The sequence below is a fragment of the Pinus tabuliformis genome, chromosome 7 (assembly GCF_031772625.1).
Source record: "Pinus tabuliformis cultivar Carrire ecotype Pingquan chromosome 7, CPIR1, whole genome shotgun sequence".
In the NCBI taxonomy this organism is placed as follows: domain Eukaryota; kingdom Viridiplantae; phylum Streptophyta; class Pinopsida; order Pinales; family Pinaceae; genus Pinus; species Pinus tabuliformis.
This window is the reverse complement of record NC_142293.1, coordinates 174918601-174941741: the sequence shown is the minus strand read 5'-3', so window position 1 is coordinate 174941741 and position 23141 is coordinate 174918601.

The window sequence follows — 23141 nt, the reverse complement described above, 5'->3', positions numbered from 1 at the left end:
CAACCAGTTATAGAACTTAGGGAGTGTGAATCTATTTTTTACAGTCCGCCTAGGTGTGACACTTGGTATCTTTCATTGACCAATTTTTTGGAAAACTCGAGACTAAGTTTTTGACCACCTCGTATTCCTTTTCACCCAACACCTAGAGGTTATTATCCTCTATTAAATATGTCGAGACAGTCATCCATGTTTTCTCAATCTCCAAAAACCTTTTTATACGGCGGTCCTTCTATTCCCTCTGGGTATCAGTCACTTGCTGGTACTTTTTCGGGAGCATCTCCTCAACCTATTGAACAAGGGTTATTAACTGGAAATAACAGAACTAAGCCGTTGAGTGTAAAAGATATTCTTATGATGTCGGGTACTATTCCTAATCCGCAACCTCAAGGTGGCTAGTTACCGCTTGGGGATCAGCCTCAAGGTCCTCAATTATCGCCTGGGGGGCAACCTCAAGGTACCCAATTACCACCGGGGGGCAACCTCAAGGACAATACATACCTACGGGATAGTACATTCCTCAAGGTCAACCACAGACTCAGTATGTACCTCAAGGTCAACCCCAGACCCAGTATGTACCTCAAGGTCAACCCCAGTACCAATATGTACCTCAAGGTCAACCTCAGTATCAGTACGTGCCTCAGGGTTATCAACCCCAAGGTCAGTACCCAACCCAAGGTTTCCAACCACCTTCCGGTCAGTCATTTGTTCCAGGAACTGGAAATGTACCTTTGAATTACCAACCTTACCCTCAACCCGGTTATGGTCCTCAATATACTCAACCTGTTGTGGGTCCATACCTCGGAATGAACTTAGTGTGGGATCCATCACAATCTCAACAGGTCTTGCAAGTGCAGTTGTCATCTCAAACTGGACAACCCATAGTATCTGGTCTAGTCCAGCAACCTGTTCGGTCTACTGTTCAAACTTCTGCACCTTCTGTAGTTTCTCAGCCTGGGCCTAGTTCACCTTGAACTCCACCTCAAACGGCTTCTGCAACTGTTGCAACATCTATTCCATCTACCCCACCTACTTCCGGAGTATCTGCAGCCCCGGTTTCTACTGTTCCTGTATCAATTCCTCAAGTATCTTTACCTCAGTCTAGACCCACAATTTAGATTTCGATTCAAATGCCTGTAGGACAACCTGGTCCAAGTACGGTTGCCACAAGTCAACCTCAATTTACTTATCAACCATACTAGGGACAGTACCAATTCGGTCCTGCTATGCAACAGCCAGTCTATCAGTATCAACCGTACCCTGGATATACATATCAACAACCTCAACAACCCCAGTATGGTCCGGTTAATCCTGGTTTTACGGGAGGGTATAATATCCCAAATGCAATTCCCATTCCTAATTATCCTGGATATCCTCCTCCTGGGGCTGGTCTAATGACCCAGGGTTTCAGGGACACTAATCTTCAGTTACCATTTATTGCAACTTTGGATTTGCCAGACTTGTCACACCTTACGAACGATCCAATCAATTATATTCCGTTTTGGTCGCCAATGCCGAATAAGTTGCTTAGTGATATTCCCAAGTTTGAAGGCAAACCAGGCGAGGACCCGTCCAACCATGTGATGGCCTATCACCTCTGGTGTGCCTCTAATTCCATTTCAGGTGATTTAATCCATTTAAGGCTTTTTCAACGCACTCTAATTGGCCTTGCGGCCAAGTGGTACATTGAGTTACCACGAGCTACTTTTTATAATTTTAGTAAATTAGCTACTTTATTTTTAACTCATTTTCAGTTGCCATTCAAGTATGACAATGGCATGGATTTATTAACTTCATTAAAACAGTCAACGTCCACTTACATTTCATATCACATTCATGAATGGAGACGTCGACGGCGTTTAGTGAAAGTTTTTATCTCAGATCAAATCTTAGTTGAATGGTTTGTCAAATCGTTATTACCGAAAATTACTGAAGATGTAGCTAAAGCCAGAGTAGTTACTGAAGAGAAAGTAATTGCTCAAGCACAATACCTTGACCTAGTTTACACGTAGTCAGGTATGTTACATGAGAAAATCCCCGATCTTCCCAAACAAAATCAAATAGTTGCAGCTCCTTCAGGGTCTCATGTTGCTGATGGCATGATTGGTATGGTTAATACTAAAAGTAAGAAGAAATCTTCCAAGAATTCTTCTCCTATCATAACCTTACTAGATTCCCCGACAGGAGATTCTTCCGCGGAAATTTCCGCCGATATTCACGTTGTAGAGTCATCTTCAGCTAAATCAAAATCCGACGGTAAGAAGAAAGGGAAGAAGAAAAATAAAGCAGATAAAAATTCAAAAGAGAAACCAGAAAAAACGGAATCTACTGATGAGAAACGAAAACCTCGTTATCCTTGTCTCATTTGTGAAGAAGAGCATTTTACAAGAGACTGCCCTCATTGCGCTGAGGTTGTGAAAATTGTCAAAGGTTCCTAAACACCTACTGTTTTGAAGGATCCTTTTCCTAGTCAAGACAGTAAGATGATAGGTTCTTCCTCGAATGCCTCTGAAGAACCCATAATGATGATGTCCCATGTTAGGATTGCGACTCGATCGCAAGATTATGGAAGTAAAAGTCCTGTTGGTGGTAAGGAAGCAGAATCTTCTAACTCAAACCCATCAACTTCAGCTCCCGGTTCCGATCCACTACAGATCGAGAAACCTAACCCAGACTTAGTAATCAAACCGCCTGCCAAGGGTATACTTCAGAAGTCAGCTTTCAATCCTCATGCGAGAGCAGCTCAGAACTATAACATTGTTGAAGATTTGGTTGTTTCACCTTTGGCAATGTTGGCTTTGGAAGTGCTGCAGTCATGCCCAGCACAACGTAAATTACTATTGTCGGCTATAGGAGCTGTTGACGTTCAGGACTCAAACCTGATAATTTTCGATCTATAAAATAGTACACCTTGCTTACCTCATCAAATGGCTTTCCAGATTCCAGTGTTAGTAAAAAACAGGCCCTGCTATAGGACTGTGATTGATGAGGGAGCCTCAACGTGTATTATGTCGATCCAGTGTTGGAGAACGCTTGGGTCTCCTACACTTAATCAATCCCCAACGATTCTGAAGGCCTTTGATGGTCGTGGGTTCCATCCTTTTGGCATTCTACAGGATTTTCATATAGGGGTTGAAGGTAAAACCATTAATCTAGATGTGGAATTGGTCGATGCCCCTCTGGATTACAACCTTCTCTTGGGTCGTAGTTGGCCTTACGCTATGACGGCTGTTGTTTCATCAATCTTCTGGCTTGTAAAGTTACCTCATAATGGAAAGATTGTAACTATAGATTAGCTGACTTACTTTTCGTCTAACCCAGCCTCTTCTGAAAGTATCCAACGTGTCGGTAAAATAACCATCCCTTATAAGGATGTTGGAGTAGGACTCGTTAAAGATTCCAATTTGCTGGGAACTTTGTCTTTTCCTCCTCCAAGTGTATCATCTTCTATAGCAACCATTCATATGATTTCATCGGACAATCTTGTTTATGACGATCCTTGGATCGTACCCTCTGAATCTGAGATAGATTCATTCGGTGCTTCTATGCCTTTGAGTCCATATGAAATTGCGTATCAGGCTGTACAATCATTTTCCGACCCGTCTTCGACCAAAATTGACTTAATGAACGTGGTCCATGACAAATCACTTTCAACATCGAACTCAGATTCAATAACGTTTTCCGAACCTGTTCACACTGATGAGCAAATTTGTGAAATCATTTGTGTGGATGACTTACCATGGGAAGATCTTCATCACAGATCTTTGTTTTTACCTGAGATCGATAGTTTTGAAAATGATTTTTCATCTATTTTTTTGACCGATTATGTAAAGGAACCTCAAATTCCAATCAAAAATCCTGATTCTGAGCTAAATTTGGGAAACATTTCTCGAACTAATCCTATTGACATTTCGGTCAAGCCCGGAATTGTTGAAAACATTCATATAGGTGCCTCTTGTACAGATGATGAAATTCAAACATATAAGGCCCTATTTCAAGAATTCTGCGACGTGTTTGCCTGGTCATATGAGGAGATGCCAGGAATTGACTGAGCGATTGTTGTTCATGAGATCAAAACTTACCCAGATGCTAAACCCGTCCAACAATGTTTGCGTCAGATTCACCCGCGAAAAGCTGCTGCCATTAAAGCAGAAGTTGAAAAATTACTCAAAGCAGGGTTCATTTATCCAATTCCGTTAACAGAGTGGGTATCGAACATTGTTCCTGTTAATAAAAAACAGGGAACAATAAGAATATGTATCGATTATAGGGATATTAATCGAGCATGTCCAAAAGAAAATTACCCAACACCCTATATCGATCAAATCATCGATGATTGTGCCAGTAGTGAATTATTTTCCTTTATGGATGGATTTTCTGGATACCATCAAATAAATATTTTACCTGCTGATTAACCAAAAATGGCTTTCATCTGTCCATGGGGGACATTTGCTTATTGTGAATTACCTTTCGGGCTCAAGAATGCCGAGGCAACTTTTCAACGGGCCTTGTCTTACGCATTTCATGACATCAAACACATTGTGCAACCCTATCTCGATGATTTACTCGCTCATTCAATACATCAAGCTGATCATCTCATCCATTTACGAGCAATTTTTATGAGGTGTAGGCATTATCGGATTAGGTTGAATCCACATAAGTGTGTTTTCTGTATAGAAATGGGTCGATTACTTGGGTTTGTTGTTTAGAAAGCTGGCATTTGCGTCGATCCCTCGAAGGTTGAAGCTATTATCAAATTGCCTCCTCCTTCGAGTCTTCGCCAACTCCAAAGTTTGCAAGGGAAAGAAAATTTTTTACATCGATTCATTCCTAACTACGCCGAGATCACTAAGGGTTTTACCTGGTTGTTGAAGCAAAATACACCATTCTTTTGGGATGAGATAGCTGACAAATCTTTTGATGCTTTAAAACACACGTTAACCCATACATCGTTGTTGCATCCGCCCAACTACAACCAGGATTACTTCTTATATCTCACCACTTCGCATTCCACCATAGGGATGGTCCTAGTTCAAGAATATGAATCCAGTAGTGAACATGTGATATATTACCTTAGTCAGACCTTGAATCCCACTGAGCTAAAATACTCACATGTGGAGAAATTGGCTCTGGCAGCTATTCAAGTTGTCCAGCGTTTTTGTCATTACATTTTACTACGCAAAACTAAAGTAATTTCTGATTGCAACCCTTGTAGGTTTTAACCCTGTACAGAAATTACCTACATACGAATTCTTAAACAAAGAAAATAAACAATGCGAGAGCATAACACATAAAACACATATGCACAGAGATTTTCCCCTGGATCCCAAAACCGGGACTACCAGCTTGATTTTTCATTATGTTCCTTTCAATGTTACTATACATATTTATACATGCCAAAGCATCCAATACCATGGACCGAAATCCATCGCGTCCAATACATTGGACCGAAAACCGTCGCGTCCAATACCATGGACAGAAAACCATCGCGTCTAAAAATCATGTGCGAAAATCATGCACAGAACCATAGGTGGGTCCGCCCAACCTAGCATAGGGTCCAAAACCAAAATTTTCCGGGGCGCGGATTTGGAACCCATAAAGTGGGGTTACGGGTGCCCTTCAAACCCCCTATTAACTATGTGGAAAGAATATAACACAACCCAACAATCTCCCACTTGTTGTTTTCTTTCCACAGGGGGCCACAGGAGAGGTTAGTCATTTTTCCAACCCTGAGATGCCCATTTCTTCTCTACACCAAGAGAACTTCTCAGAGCTCACAGATTTTATCAATGCATCTGCAGTATTCTTCAAAGTTTCCACCTTTACTAGCAACACCTTTCTGTCTTCTATCATATCTCTCACAAAGTGATACTGAACATTAATGTGCTTTGTCTTTGAATGATAAGCAGGGTTCTTTGCCAAGAAAATTGCACTTTGGCTGTCACATTCTATTCTTATAGCTCCCTGTACAAACCCCATACTTGAACACAATCTCTGCAACCAAACTGCTTCCTTGCTTGCATGAATGGCTGCCATGTATTCTGCCTCTGTAGTTGATAGTGCCACTACAGATTGTTTCTTACTCATCCAACTGACTGCACCTCCAAATAGGTTAAACACATACCCACTTGTAGATCTTCTCTGATCCAGATCTCCAGCCCAGTCTGCATCAACAAAGCCATGAATATCCAACACTCTGTCCAATCCTGGTCTTCCTTGGTAGCACAAACCATAATCACTAGTGCCACGCAAATACCTGAAAACCCGCTTCACTGCTGTCCAGTGCTCCTTCCCAAGTTTTGACATAAACCTACTCACTACTCCCACTGCATGTGCAATGTCTGGTCTAGTACAGACCATTGCATTCATAAGGCTACCCACTGCACTTGCATATGGAACACGGGACATGTCCTCTTCCTCTTCTTGTGTCTTGGGACACTGTGCAGCAGATAACCTCACACCTACAGGAATAGGAACCTTCACCGGTTTATTATCCTGCATATTATGCCTCTGCAGTATTGTCTCGACATACTTCCTCTGGTTTAACCAGAGCTTCCTCTTTGCCCGATCTCTTTTAATTTCCATGCCCAAAATATAGTTTGCAGCACCAAGATCTTTCATGTCGAATTTGGAGGACAATTGGGTCTTCAAATCCTGGATAATTTCTTTGTCATTTCCAACCAGCAACATATCATCCACATACAAGACCAGATAAATAACACAGTCACCAATTAATTTAAAATACACACAATGATCTGCTTTGCTTCTAGTGAAGCCAAGTCCCCGTATAAATGTATCAAATTTATGATACCACATCTTTGGTGACTGTTTTAACCCATATAGAGACTTCTTTAACTTGCATACCAGTTCTTTCTTACCCTTCACCACAAAGCCTTCAGGTTGCTTCATGTAGATTTCCTCTTCCAAATCCCCGTGAAGAAATGCTGTCTTCAAATCCATCTGTTCTACCTCAAAATCAAAAGCAGCAGCAATAGATAAAAGTAATCTAATAGAAGTTACCTTGGCAACAGGAGAAAAAATATCACCAAAATCAATTCCCGGCACCTGGGAATAACCTTTTGCTACCAACCGAGCTTTGTATTTCTCCACCTTTCCTTCTGCATTTGTCTTCTTCTTGAACACCCATTTGCTGCCAATGGGTTTCCTTCCAGCCGGCAACTCCACCAAATCCCAAGCTTCATTTTTGTGCAAAGATGCCATTTCATCAACCATGGCCTCTTTCCAAAGTTTTCCATCCTCTGAATCCACTGCTTCCTTCACAGTTCTGGGATCATCATCAGTAACAGACAAAGCAAAATTTGAACAAAAAGCAGATGGAATATACCTTTCTGGCTGCCTTCTTTCTCGAACTGATCTTCTCACAGCCGGAGTTTGTGGCTCTTCATCTTCTGATTCCTCCTCTGCTACAGAGTTTGATTCTTCCTCCTTTAGTTCAAACTCTATCTTCACAGGTTCCTTTGGTTGGACTTCATGTTTAATAACATCTTTCACCTCTCTGAACACCACATCTCGACTGTACACAACCTTCTGTGTGACTGGGTTCCAAAGCTTATAACCCTTTAAACCATCTTTATACCCAATAAAGATGCACTTTTCAGATTTAATATCCAACTTGGTTCATTTCTCCTTTGGAACATGTACATATGCATCACATCCAAAGACCCTTAGATGTGAAAGAGAGGGTTTCTTACCAGTCCATACTTCTTGTGGAGTCTTATCCTCCAACGCTGATGAAGGTGACCTTTTGACCAGGTAACATGCAGTATCCACTGCCTCTGCCTAGAATTCCTGTCCTAACCCGACACCACTAAGTATGCTTCTTGCCCTTTCCATCAACGTCTTGTTCATTCTTTCTGCGGCTCCATTTTGCTGAGGTGTATATGGAGTAGTCTTCTGTCGTGCTATACCAAGATTTTTACAGAATTCTTCAAATTCCTTGCTACAAAACTCTCCACCATTATCTATCCTCAACACCTTTATCTTCTTCTCTGTCTGATTTTCCACCAAAGCCTTAAATTCTTTAAACCTGTCAAAGACTTCAGATTTATTTTTAAGGAAATATATCCATGTATTCCTTGAGAAATCATCTATAAATGATACATAGTACATAGACTTACCCAGTGATGGAACTTTCACAGGTCCAAACACATCACTGTGCACAAGCTCTAATATATGTTTCGTCTTCTTACCACTAGAGGGGAAACTCGCCTAATTCTGCTTCCCATATACACAATTTTCATAGAAATCAAAATCCAGAGAGCTATTATTCATACCTTCTACCATACCTTTACCATGAAGTATTCGAAGGCCCTTCTCTCCAATATGTCCAAGCCTTTGATGCCACAACATGGTCTTCTCTCCAGAGACCACTATATTTTCTACTCCATTTTTAGGAACCATAGAACTATTGCACCCATCAACAACAGTGCTACCTTGCAGCTTGTACAGAGTTCCAATCCGAACTCCCCGCATCAATATCAATGCTTCTTGAACCATCTTACAGGTATCTTTCTCGAACACTGTCTTTACACCTGCGTCATCCAACTTTCTTACAAAAATCAGATTTCTGGCCAATGCAGGAATATGTAGAACACCCAGAAGTGTTCTAACCCTTCCACCTTGCAACTTCAACTTTACTCTTCCGCGACCAATGATTCTAGCCTTCCTATCATCTCCTAAGAAGACATCACCACCATCGTATTTCTCATACTAGCAGAACCACTCTCTATGGAGAGTGAAGTGAAAGGATGCACCTAAGTCAATCAACCATGCCTCATGATCTACATGTGTACCTGAAGAAGCCAAGTACACATCCCCACCTTCATCTGAGGTGGTTTTCACCTCTGCAGAAGGAGCATCATCAGATCCCTTTCCTTTATCAAGAGCTTTATATTTACAATCCCTTCTGAAGTGCCCTTCCTTTCTACATTTCCAGCACACCACCTTTGTAGGTTTTCCTAGAGATTTAGATCTCCCTCTAGATTTAGATCTCCCACTCGATGAATTATTTTTGTTTCTGTTCAGGGATCATCCTCATACAGACAAGGCATCACCATTCTGGCTCTCCATATTTTTTCGTCTCATCTCCTCCGTTAGTAAGGCTGAGACTATTTCATCAAACTGCAAAGCAGTTGCATTGCTACCTATTGCAATAACCAGACTATCCCACGAATCTGGTAGAGAACACAACAAACTGATGCACTTATCTTCATCTAAAATTTTAATCTCAACATAAGATAACTGACTTACCACATTATTAAACGCATTTAGATGCTCTGTCACCGAGTCTCCATCTTTCATCCTCAGGTTATACAACTTTTTCCGTAGGAACAGTTTATTCACCAGAGACTTAGATTGGTACAAAGTCCCTAACTTGTCCCACAAAGCCTTCGCCGTAGCTTCCCCTGATACATTCAACAATACTGAATCTGAGACACACAATTGTATTGTGCTCTTTACCTTCCGATCCAACTTCTTCCATTCTTCATCGGTCACACCCGTTGGTTTAGTACCCGGATCTACCGCGATCCACTGATATTTATCCACCAATAGATCCTCCATCTTGAGTTTCCACAACTCAAAACTCTGACCATTGAACTTCAAAATCTCTATCTTTCCACTGCTTGCCATCTTCTTTTACCACCAGAATCGATCTCGCAGATCTCCCACTGAACAGGGTCTACCACAGGCCCGAGCAAAAAAACCCCTCAGCAAAAAAGGCATCCCCTTGAAGCCAAAACAACTCCGATACCAAATGTAGGTTTTAACCCTGTACAGAAATTACATGCATACGAATTCTTAAACAAAGAGAATAAACAATGTGAGAGCATAACACATAAAACACATATGCACAAAGATTTTCCCCTCAATCCCAAAACCGGGACTACCAGCTTGATTTTTCATTATGTTCCTTTCAATGTTACAATACATATTTATACATGCCGAAGCATCCAATACCATGGACCGAAATCCATCGCATCCAATACCATGGACCGAAAACCGTCCCATCCAATACCATGGACAGAAAACCATCGCGTCCAAAAATCATGTGCGAAAATCATGCACAGAACCGTAGGTGGGTCCGCTCAACCTAACATAGGGTCCAAAACCAAAATTTTCTGGGGTGCTGCTCCGGACCCCATAAAGTGGGGTTACAGGTGCCCTTCAAACCCCCTATTAACTATGTGGAAAGAATATAACACAACCCAACAACCCTATGATCTATATTATAACTAAATAATTGCTAGGGGGCAAGTACTCCAAATGGATTGTCATCCTGCAGGAGTTTGACTTGGAATTTGAAAAGTCTAAGTCAAAGAAATCTTTAGTTTTTGCGGAGTTAATGTGCGACTTCCCGCGTGCTGACACGAAAATAGTGGTAGGAGAACCCATTGTGGATGAATCTTTATTTCTAATCAGTACTTTAGATCCCTGGTATGGAGATATCATAGTGTATCTCCAAACCCAATCCTTTCGGCCTGAAATTTCAAGATCAGAGCGTCGCAAAATACGATTCCAGTCCCAACAATTCAAGATTATTGGAGATACACTTTATCGTCGTGGGGCGGACTCTGTTTTCCGACGATACTTAACTCATGAGGAAGTCGAAAGGGTTCTCAATGGCTGTCACTTTGGAGCGTGTGGCGTTCATATGTCTGGGTTTGCCATGGCCCAAAAGATATTGCGCGCTGGCTATTTCTGGCCATCTTTGTTTAAAGACTGTATTAACACGGTTTGATAATGCCACAACTGCCAAATTTTCTATCAAAAGATGTGCTCTCCACCTGCTCCTCTCCACCCTATAATTGCCGTTGGTCCATTCGCGAAATGGGGTATCGATTTTATTACATGTAACCCTCACTCGGCCGGGGGGCATGCGTACATTATCCTTGCGGTAGATTATTTTACCAAGTGGCCCGAGGCGATGACTATATTTGAGGCAAACGTCAAAACTGCTGCGATTTTCACATTCAATCATATAATTGCTAGGTTTGGTGTTACACAAGTGATTATCACTGATCATGGGCATCATTTTCGAAATATTATGATGACGAAACTTACAGACCAACTTGGCTTGCGTCACGATAGTTCAATGCCTTATTATCCACAAGCTAACGGTCTGGTTGAAGCCATCAACAAAGTTCTAGTTATCATGATCCGACGAATCATTGGGATTCATAGGTCGAATTGGAATAACATGCTATTTTCAGCGCTTTGGGCATACCGAACCTCAGTAAAAACGTCAACCGGTTTCACTCCTTTCCAACTAGTTTATGGTTTGGAAGGTGTGCTACCCATTGAATGCGAAATCCCATCATTGCAAATGGCTATCAAATTACTTCCAGCCACCTCCGAAGAGGAGATACGTTTGTTATACTTAGCTTAGCTAGATGAGAGTCGACGAGATGCTACACTAGCAATTGAAGCTCATGCCAAATGTATTAAAGCTCAGTATGACCGAAAGGTTACCCCTCGAAATTTTTTGGAGGGAGACCTAGTTTTATTGTACGGTCAAGCAAATGATAAATTAGGCACTAGAAAATTCGTGCCCATGTGGCATGGTCCTTATGTTGTTAAGCGAAAGCTGGAAAAAGGGGCCTATGAACTGGTAGACTTTGACGGGGTTTCTTTAGGTAAACCCAAAAATGGTCTTTACCTGAAGAGATATTATGCTTAAGTTTGGGTGTGGAGATCTTAGTTAGGTTAGTTTTCTTTATAGCTAGTGTTTTTTAGATTTAAAAAGTGTGCTTAGCTTTAGAGAGTGTTTTTTGTCATTATTCCTACTTATCTTGATTTTACTCTTGATATTGCAAATGTCGACGTCTCTCCAAACGTGTATTGGTTTCGCTGATGGTGCTTGTCGTAATACACAGAACATTTCTTCTACAGCTTGGGTTATCTATTCACCCTCTGACGAGTTGGTATCTATGCATGGGGTAAGCCTCAGTCAAACAACGAACAACATTGCAGAGTATAGTGCAGTGATTGAATTATTATCCGAATCCATCTTATTTGGGATTTGGAGTTTGATAGTGAGGTTAGATTCTGAACTCGTTGTATTACAGCTTAATAGAGTAAATGCCATTAGAAATCCAGTTTTATTGAGATTATTTTTTTAGAGTTTGTCTCTTGGAACATGAGTTTGATTACACTGAATATCAGCATATTCCAAGATATTTAAACACATTAGCAGATGCAATTGCTTCTCGAATGTTAAATAGACATTTGTAATAAATCATACAAGTAAATTTAAAAACATTCCATAACATGTTTTGCAAGATAAGCCAGTAATAATGATATAGTATACCATAGTAGTGTGTCAAATATACATCGTCTTCGATCATAGGTTGAAAAACACCTTATGATCGGCAAAAATGATAGTACAAAAAGCAAAAATGTCATATGTGTCTACAATAAGCAATCATCCTATCACTGGTGATGATCATGATACGAAACCACTGTATGGGCCACCCTACAAAGGAACCTCCTAAAAAGTCCTGGGACCACGATCACATAGCGCTGCAGCCGGAGAGGAATTTCATCTATAGTGGTCTCTGGAATGTCTGCTGTCAGTCGCTCTAGATGGCTCTCCAACTCAGCCAAAGTCTCTATGGCTTTGTCCTGTGGGGCCATTGCCGCTACAACTGGTTGTTTTCTCTTGTAAGGCCGGAGAGTGGCTGGTCGTCGTGGACCTAGATCTGCATTTGAAATTTTTTACTATCAATTTTGGGACGAAATAAAAACAAACAAAAAATTATTAAATTAGAAAATGTCAAAAATGATGTTACCTGAGTCATCCCATTGCTCTCCTGGTGGAAGAGCCATGTCCGGGTCACCACAAAAATCAACCCCGTCATAAGGAAAGTCCTGAATAACGAATATTTGGTTCTCTAACCAATGAAAGTACTTAGGAGTAAATCGAACAACTTCCATCCCCTCCTCAGCATGAAGGGCCATAACTACGACCCATCGCATCAATTTGGGCTCTCGAGGAAGCCCAACCTCAACGGTAAGATGCTGCGGGACCAATAATGGGACCCTCTCCAGACCAAAACTCACAACTAAAGCACCATATCCAAAAGTCTTCAGATGTTCGTTCTTGGTTCTAGTCAGTTGGCCTTTTATATTAGCCAACATAGCTGTGCACCAGTTGAAGATGGTGCCTCGAAAGCAATCCACTGCCATCCGCATCTGGGATCTAGTGGCCACATGTAGTGCTGCAGTCCCGCAGAGCTTGGTAACTGTAAAATCAATAACCATAAGTTCAAGATGAGATATGGTCTTGATATCTATCCCTTTGTCTCTAGTTTGTACATTGCACCACTCTAGTCGGACGCTATCGACAGACTGGCCACCTAGCCTAGTCCCGAATAGAGTCAAATGTTCACCTGTCTTAGGCAAACCAGTTAGAAAATAAATGTTTTCTGGCTCCATTTCGAGCTAGTGACCACCTTAAAGAAGCACTGATCCTGAACATTCCATCTATCTACCAGCCACTACAAGAAGTCCACCTGGGCCCTCATGCCAGGTATGGCCCAGAATTTGTACAAGCCGCATGCCTTAAATGCATCAATTGAAGGTTGATGATTAATGGTGGCCAAATCCACGTCCTCGTGCTCCCGTTCTCACCAATCAAGCATAATGAGTGATCTACATTCAATAAAAAGGCGAATTAGAATGCACAGAATTAAAAATTTTGGGTGAATCTTGAGTTTACTAGGTTTTAAAAACGTTGCATGGGGTCCACACCTTGTCTTTAGAGACAGTGCGTGGGTCCGCACCCTGCCTTAAGGGTAGGTGCAGACCCCCGACTTTTTTCCAAATGCTAAAAAGTCGGGGTCCACAAGTCCCCAGTGTTACACTTGCGGACCCCTGTGCATGGGTTTTTTAAACCTAGAAACTCCCAAAAAATCAATCTAAAGACCTAAAAATGAAATTGAAATGGATGAAATTGAAGAGTAGGATGATGTGGATTACCTGGAGGAGATGGTGTTCGATTTCAACGGTCGGATTTTCCGCAATCTTCACGGGAAGTTTCTAACCAAAAGCCCTCTTTTCTCACCTCTAAAGTCAAATGGTAAAAGTGAATTGGTAAAACTCCTTTTTATAAGTTTTTTGGATAAATGAATTGTTAATTTGTTTATTTTTTACTTTGAAAAGGTAATTTTTGAAACATTTTTATCTATCTTAAGCAGGTATGAGTAATGTTTCGGCTTTTGTGCAGGATAACGGATTTTTCAGGTAAAGTTGATCATTTTTTATGGAAAAACGTTAGAGTCACCTTTAAGCTCTTTTCTGACTCCTAAAACATGAAAAGATCGTCGATTTTTTCTTTTTAAACTCATTAAAATGAAACTAAAAAGACGGTCCTCTTACAGCCCTTTTCTGACCGTAAAAACACGAAAAGATTGCCGGATTTTTGTCGTTTCAAATTCGATATTGGTAATAAAACGACGTGTCCTTGATCGCTTTTTTAATTTTCCAGATCAGAGACACTAATTATGAAAAGTACTCCTTGGTCGTAATGATCAAGCGGTTCTCTCAAGTATTATTTTATACTTTTTCAGGCTTGGCAGACACAAATTTACGAAAAAGGACAACCATGGAGTTTTCTTAAGTTTTTTCAGACTCACTAAAATTGAAAAACGCCGAGTTTCTCCTATACCGGACTCGTTAAAATTTAACAGTAAAGGACCTGTTCAATTACAAACAGGAACGGACCACTCCTTCTTAGGGTTCGAATTTAAACTAAGTTGGAGTCATCCGAAGGATGAGCTTATAATCAAGCAAATGTTATCCTCCTCAAGCTTGTCAAAAATAAAGAGGTACTTGCCAGAAATGTTGGGGGAAAAGAGAGAAAAATGAATCTGTTTGTCATACTTTATGTCTCAGAAAAACATTTAACCACTCTTGAACACGACACTTTTCATTCACCTGGGTTGGGAAATCCTTTGCCTAACAGTTGATCAAACCATTTGAAAGTCTTCAGCCAGTTTATGGGTATTAACTTTGGGTCAAATGTCACCAAACCATCTGCTATGGCGTTATGTGTTCAAGAGGTTCGTGCAAATAAGTCATTCATATGCAAAATATCTGTCATCCATCTTGACCATCCCTGAGTCAGTCCTTGCAACAACATTTCTTCAAACTTGATCTATGATTTCGTGTTGTGGGCTTGCCTACGATGGATCGCTTTCTATCGACTTCAGCTCATTATCTAGAAAGATGATCTAGAAATCGTCAGTACCTTGGGATCTGCATGCCTCAATGGCAGGTTTCTTGCCTTTGACGACAGGTTGCATCATTGACCTTCGATCAAAGGACTCCGTGACATGTTCGACATCAACACATCTATTCACATCTCATGGATTGTACTGAGTACTTTGAGAGCCATTGATATTAATGGTGGTTGCTCTCACACTTGTTAACAATTTACATCATTGACTGGTAATCAAGTGGTTTCTACCATGTTCGACTTCAACACATTCATTCGCATGGATAGAATCATACTATTTCGGGAAGTAGAAATCACGACCCTGGATCTAGTTTCCGCCATCCAGGCTGCGAGGAATTTTGTATTCATTATACTGTAGACTATTCATAAATAGATGGTTGCACCCATACTGTGTCTACATGTGTCTATGCTTATGATGTATTGCAAGATCATTCATGTATCAAAGCAATAGTTAGTTTGCTAGTTAGATTTGATCTCAGTATGGGAATGCCTACCTCAGTGATGATATGGTCTCATATATATATTTTGTATTGAATGTTTACAGGTTCCAACTGGGCTCTCCACAAGATAATCTTCAAAATGATAAAAGTACTTCACTCTTCTTAAATGATACATGAAACCCTTATCTACTACAGACTTCGCACTTTAGGGGGCAATCTATTACACAAAATATGACTATTTACAGTCAGTATGGGTCCATCATCATCCATACTGTCCTCCTTGGAAAGTCTCATACCTTAGCTCCTCATGTCAAGCTTTAAAAAAAAGAGAAAGTCCTTTAAAAATCAATAAATCTCTGGTTCCGCACTTTCTCTAACTGTTGCTTGTGGTCCCGCACCTCTTGTTCGTGTTACCCGCAGACCTTCCCGCTCTGTATCTAAAGGGGTGGGTGCGGACCCCTGTAAAAGTAAAAAAGGCGCAAGTTTATCTTCAAAAAACTTACTTATGGTTGATTCTGGATGATTCTAGAAGGTTTCTTGATGTAGATGGTTCGCTCCTAGGTGGTTCATGCATCCCAATATTAAAGGAGCTAATCCCTTGATGAGAGGAGTTATCCCTTTGAAGGAGGAGCTTATCCCTTTGAAGGTGGACCTAGTAACTTCCCTCCATTGGACTATAAATTAAGGCAGCGGGCTGGTTGCTGGGGAGGTTAGAAGCTAAACATTTCTAAGGGTAAATGCTCGTGGAATTGAGACACCCTAGTTAAGCTTGAGAGGAGAGATTACATACCTTTTGGCTTCAGTGGGAAGTGAGTGAACTTGTCAAAGTAGAGGAAACTTCTTGCTGGACCCTGGGAGGAACTTGTACAACATCAAGGCACAGGTTGTAAAGTTCTTCTTTGATTTAATTTAATACAATCAAACTCATTTTTCTCAACAAATTGTCTTATGTGATTGTTTCATAAATTCCTTGATCATTATGATGGATATGCTTTATTATATTGGCTTTTCAGGTGCTATTTAATATGTGTGCTTGTTTGTGTCTGCAAATTCTACATAAAGGAGCTCATTTGGATCAAAGGGGAGAGGCTTCTACAAACTTGCACTGGACCCAAGGTAGGCCTAAACACTTGTTTGCCTGTATTTATAAATTGCATATTTAGTGAAAGATAGAATTTGATTGGTTTGTTTGTCGCTAGATATCATTAGATACTAGGGAGGTCGGTCTTGTCCGCAAGAACGACTCAACATATATCTTTCTTGACATTCATTCTCTCGCCTTCATGGGCTAGCCAATGCGCTGATGGCTGCGTTGGAAGTACCACTTTACGTAAATTAACTTATGTTTCAATTAGGTTAGGAGTATAAGTATTATTCAATTTTGTTGTTTGTTTCATTGATTTGTTTTACTTTGTTTCACTTTATCCCACTTCTTTCCTTTGTTTATTTTCTTTTACAACTGTAGGTTATTTTTTGCATGAAACTATGTATGACTTCTTAGAAAAGCAGGGTGAAGTTCAAGGGGAACTTGTACTGATATCAACACTTGGTTATCTATCAATTCCCTCTCTTTATGTGAATATTACATTTATTTTAGTCAATGATACCCTGATGGAAAATACATTCCTTTCGGAGAGAGTAATGGTGAAATCATGATGCTTGTACTTTTAACTAGTACCGCATACTCTAATCGGTTTTTTTATTTTCAGTTAACCCTTGTCAACCAAGTCAAGTAGACTAAGGAGAGGGGGAAAACGTTAACAAGTATGTCAAAGGTATATATAAATATCATAATCTGAAGGGACAAACTATTCTGCTTTCAATAAGTTAGGATCCCTCTTTCGCCTCATGAAATAAATAAGTGCCTATGCACAATTCTTTGAAAAAAATTGAAAAATGAAAAAATGAAATAAAAGGTGAAAGAAGAGAAAGGCTTCCTGCACTGAGAGGTGAAGCAAGTTGCTTCACTAAGGTACTGTTCAATATTTCTGGAAGGGGAGAAACACCATATATGAAACTGAAACTCTGACAATATATTTTACTTGTGAAACTAAATACCCCTCATCCCCAAGTGAAACAACTCAGCTTGAATTGGCTTGGTATGTGTGTTGCCGATGAAGAGAATGGTAGGGACTACATCTTTAACTCACGATAAGTGAAGAAGCTATGATACTCAAAATATTTAGACTCACCTTGCATGAGATAAGGTCCATACAGAGAGCTGGAGTTCTACCGATGTGTCACCAATGTTGTAGCGGCTATAACCACCCTCCAAAATTTTTCCTATGCTTCGAATTTGGAGCATTCCTTCTTAATCACAACAACTCATGTTGCACTGATCTAGGTATTCATGCTTCAACTGAAACTTATCTTTTAATTTTCACTTGTGTTTGCTAATTTAACTAATTATTCTAAGTCACAAGATGATCTCCAAACTTAGTCAAACAACAATTATGGGCTTGCCTCCAGAAAATGTGAAATCCTTGAAGGCAATCAACCTTGATGATTGGAATTGCGTAGTTCAGACTAGCAATCAACTTTGAGCTCAAAAAATGTGCAATCACGGAAGGAAATTAGCCTTGATGATTGGAATTGCGCAGATTAGACTGCAAGTCAACCTTAAGCTCAGAAACTGTGCAACCATGGAAGGCAACCCAACACTGAGCCCAAAAACTATGCAACCCTCACTAGCTTAGAAACTGCACAATGCACAGTTAGTCGAAAATTTTCTCAGTTCCCCAGAACCATGCAGTATTGCCCGGAATGTGCATGACAAGTTTCACTCGGAAAAGAAAGAAAACTAAAGGGAAAAAATCATTCCTAGGAAGTAGGAATCTATTATTAGTTTCCTGAGGGTGGCACATTTCTTTTTCTTGGAAGTTTCCACCGAGTGTCGCTTTTATCCTTGATCTCAAGCATGTGCGTCATAAATTCCAGTTTTCTCAATAATATGTAATGGATTCCTCTAGATCTCATGTGTACATTTTATCACCAAGTTCTAGCATTCTCGAGGAGATCAAGGAACCTTCGAAGCACTTTTGTCACTTTTCTAGGTGAGTTTTGCTTTTATCACTTTTCACTACTTTTCTGTTGTTTTTTGTCGTTTGGCTTGTGTGAGTGTTGTTTCAGTTGTTTCTCTTATTGGTTACTCGCTTTTTAACTTGATTTAGCTTGTAGAAGTGATGTTTCAAGCTGTCATTTTCCTTTCACAAGTGTCGCATTGATTTTCTTTTTTTTTGCAATAATGATCTCCGTCTCGGCGACTCTCTTTACATACTTGAGTTTCTTTCTATTTGTAAACATGTGTCTTCGAAATTTTTCTTAATAACAAAATACTTTTAAGGCCAACGTGTTCTTCATGCATGGACTATGAATGTTTGTAAGACTATTCAGTGGACATTTGTATTTCATGTTTTCTTTCACATGTACTAAGATAGTTGAACTATTTTGGTTATTTTATTGCTTATATTATTGAGAATGTGTTGTAATGGTTGTTATCATTGTCCCATCCATGTGGATTATTCAGCGAGATACTAGAAAAATATTTCCTTGATGTTGGTTGTAACGACCATTGCATCCATTATGGACTATTCCGCTGGATGTCAGATAGAGCTTTCTGGTTCATGTGTGTCTCTCCCTGGGTGGTACTATTACCTCTAACTTAGAGGCTCACTTTTCTCCCCCTTTTGCAGTAGAAGAACCTTGACACAATAGCAACTACACACCTCCCTTTCTTTCTTAAGACACCATTGCATCACTCTCTTGTGTTGACAGCTAGATCCAAAATATATCTTTAAGGATTTGGTAACTGAGCCTTTATACTAGATGGGAATCCTACACCAAACAGTGTGAGGTCTGATTGGGAATTCATATCAGAGACATCCCCTTGGTTGATGGATTTCCAACACCGTCAACCAAATGGCGATAGAAGGAGGATCAAACGACAGGTTGTGCCCATTGAGTCTGGTTCGAATCTCTTATTTAAAATGGCTCTTCCCAAATCATAATCCCAATATTTTTTTCTAAAGAGCTTAATTATAACATCCCCGTGGAAGTTATTCATAACCTGTGAGAATTTAAGTTCGATGGTGAGGTTGAATAAACTTTTCATGAACATCTATTTCACGCTATTAGTCTTTGTCTTTCTCATATAATATGTTCCAAAGATGTCATGGCTAGATTACTCACCCTCACATTCTAAGGTCGTGTTAATCGATGGTGCCATACATTACCCATTGCTTCTATCCATTCATTTAACCAACTTTCTAAGAAGCTTGATAAAGCCTTCGATAAGTATAATTTCCGAGATGTTTATGGAAGAATAAATCTTATAATAATGAAGTCTGATGAATCAATTGAGGATTTGTCCTATTTAATCTTTCAACTATGTTATGAAGTTCATAAAAAACATCTGAACTAGGATTTCTTGAAATAAGAGTTTGAGCGCTTGGTTCTTGTCTCTTCATATGGTGAACTTGAACCACCTGATTTTTTTGCTTCCCCAACTCTTGTGAATCATAAGATACCTCAAAATTTAGAGGAGGAGCTTATTGCCTCTTTTGTTCTTTTTCCTCCTCCCTTTCCAGTCCTGATGTGGGTGCCTCCTTGTGGTGGTTGTAAAATAGGGAAATATACGAATCAAATATCTAGTCCATCTTCTCATTCTTCTTCCTCTTTTCATGATTTAGATTCCTTGGAGGAAAGTCCGTAATGGTTCATGAAACCTACGATGACGACTCACTCCTCCATTCCACAAGATGATGTCACTGTTCACAACTCTAGTCTAAAAGATAATCCAGCTTTCTATTATCCTCTATCATCTACACATCTCGAATCTTTCTACCATGACCCGCTTGATGAAGCTACTCCACTAGCTAGTTCTTCACATTCTCTTGATTCTCAAGCTGTTGGCTGTAATTTCGATAAGGTACAAAGTAGTCACATTACACAGATATAAAATAATAAAAGTGAAAACACTTTCAATCTTTCCTCTCTTTTTTCAGAATGTTCCATGTCAAAATACTGAGTTTCCATTAGTAGATGATTCTCAATCTGCTAATCACAGTAGAAAATCCAATGAAATAAATTATTTCAATCAACCACCAACCCTAGGTAGTGATCATTCCAATGATGATAACTCTATTTTTGTATGTTGTGAGGAATTCCCAAGCACGTCAGATGATCTTTTGGTTTCCCATGAAGATTTTAATTTAGATCTAGAACCGGGTTAGGTCAAAGAACATGTTAATATCGAAACTTCCTCTTCACCTTACTATCCCTTGTGTCCTACCATTTGCAATGTATCTACTTGCAATAGAGATACTCCATGCTCATTGATTTCTTCATCCAATGAGTTATCCCCTCTATTGACACATGGAAGTGAGGATGTCCATGATGAAATTGAAAATAGTCAAATCATAGAGTACCCTTCCCAGCCCTCACCTTCATTTCTCCTACATGAATACAACTCTTCAAATCAAAATTCTCATGAGCTCTCACCAATTCATTTATCTCTGAATTTGCGATCAGAAGAGCCTCTCCAGTTGAGTAATCTGATTCTCAAAGTTGATAAATCTGGTGAAACTTGTGACAGAGATGACTGCCATCCGGTGAGAAGCATTGAAACCAACAACAAGAACTATCCTCAAACCATGAATGATCTGGTTCAAGCTTCAAAACGTGATTCTAAAATCCTGGAAAGTTCCAAGACCTGCCAAGGAGTGGAGGCACTTCAACTTCCATTGATGATTATCTCAGGATCTCATGACTCTTGTAAGTGCACCAAACTAAGTCAGATCTGGTTTCTCTCACAATACTTCTTTTTGCATGTTTTCATTCAGTGTAAATCTCTTTCTAAAAAACGTTTGGTATCACGGATGTAATTTTTTAAACTCTCAAGAATTTACTTCTGACTCGACTCAAGAATATTTTTTGGTTCATTCAACTTCATGCAAATCTCTAGCATCAAATTCAGGTTGGGAATGTGCAAATCTCATAAATTCATGGAATTACGAAGTTTACCAGCTCAAGGACTATCTTTGCCTGAAAAAATCACGCTTATCAAATTTATCCCTTAATGCTCAGCTCTTGGGTCTTCTTACCAATTTGATGTTGCAAATCTTTCCTCTCATCACACCAGAAATCTGCTTTAGTGGTAATGAATTCACAAGTTTTCACATGAATCAAGTTCTACTCCATTCACCATGTCCCAACTGGTCTCGTGCATTAGTGGTGCTAGCATCCCTTTTATTTTGATGACTACGATGCTTGTACAATTTTCTGCAAGTTGCAAGAAAATGGTCTTTCATATTTGACTCACAAGAAACTTGGTTCGATTGTTCAGAGCATTCACGAGACTACTCAAATTGATTTTTCTTTGTTGATCACAAACTAGGAATCGGATGCTTCATTTAGCTCATTTGATCATTCTTTTGTCCTTGGTGACTATGATTCAATATATCATTTTCCCATCAACACATCCAAGGACAATGGTTTTACATCCCCTGACCTTCACTGTTCAATAACTCACTGTTTAGATTTGTGTGGAATAGTTGAAACACTCCAACCTCTATTGATAGTTATGTCGGGTCCTCAATGTCTTGACGTGACTGTTGAAAACGACCAAATTTATTTTCCCCTACAAGATTCTTATCATAATCCTATGCTTCTAATTGAAAACTCATCTTCTCAAATATTTCAAGAGGGTTGTCATGAAATTTACGATTCAAATGGTGAATGGTTAGACAAATCTTACTTGGCAAGCTCTATACCAAACAAGAAGTTTCAATATTTCCTCGTGCTTGCTAAGGAGCTCGGTGTAGATGAAGAAAAAATTGTAATAAGCTTCCGAGGTTTGTTGAAAAATGGTATTCATAAAAAAGGTAAGCATGTGAATTGGATGAAAATAGTGGGTTTTACACAACTTTCTTTCCACATGAAAAACCTTCCTTTTCTTGTGCAAGTTTTCCAAGTTTTTATATTTTCTTTTGCACATCATTTTATATATGTTTTAATTACTCATATCTTTTTGGATGTAGGTCGAGAACAACTACAGTGGCTTCGCTGGAAATTTCATTATGCGTGACCTTAGCCTTCTACTTGTTAGGTTAGGAGTAGGATTAGTTGCATCCTAGTTTTCCCTCTCTTGCACTCATTCTGCACTCTTTCCCTGTAGTCCGTCCTCGTTTCCTTATTTTGGTTCTACATCATGTTTGCTTTAGCCATTTTGTTTTCTTATCTTCTGGTTTTGTTTCCTTGTCATGTGTCTTCTTTCTTTTTGTCTTGTTTTCGTTCTTGTTGAGTTTTCCCTTTTTTTCCATCATGTGAACAAGTATTGTGCCTGGACTTGTTTTGGCTTCTAGATGTGTTTGTGGCTGAACAGTAAAGAGGCTTGTGACACTTCAGAATTTGGCTAGCCTTTTGTGTATCTTCCTTGTGTTGGTTACACC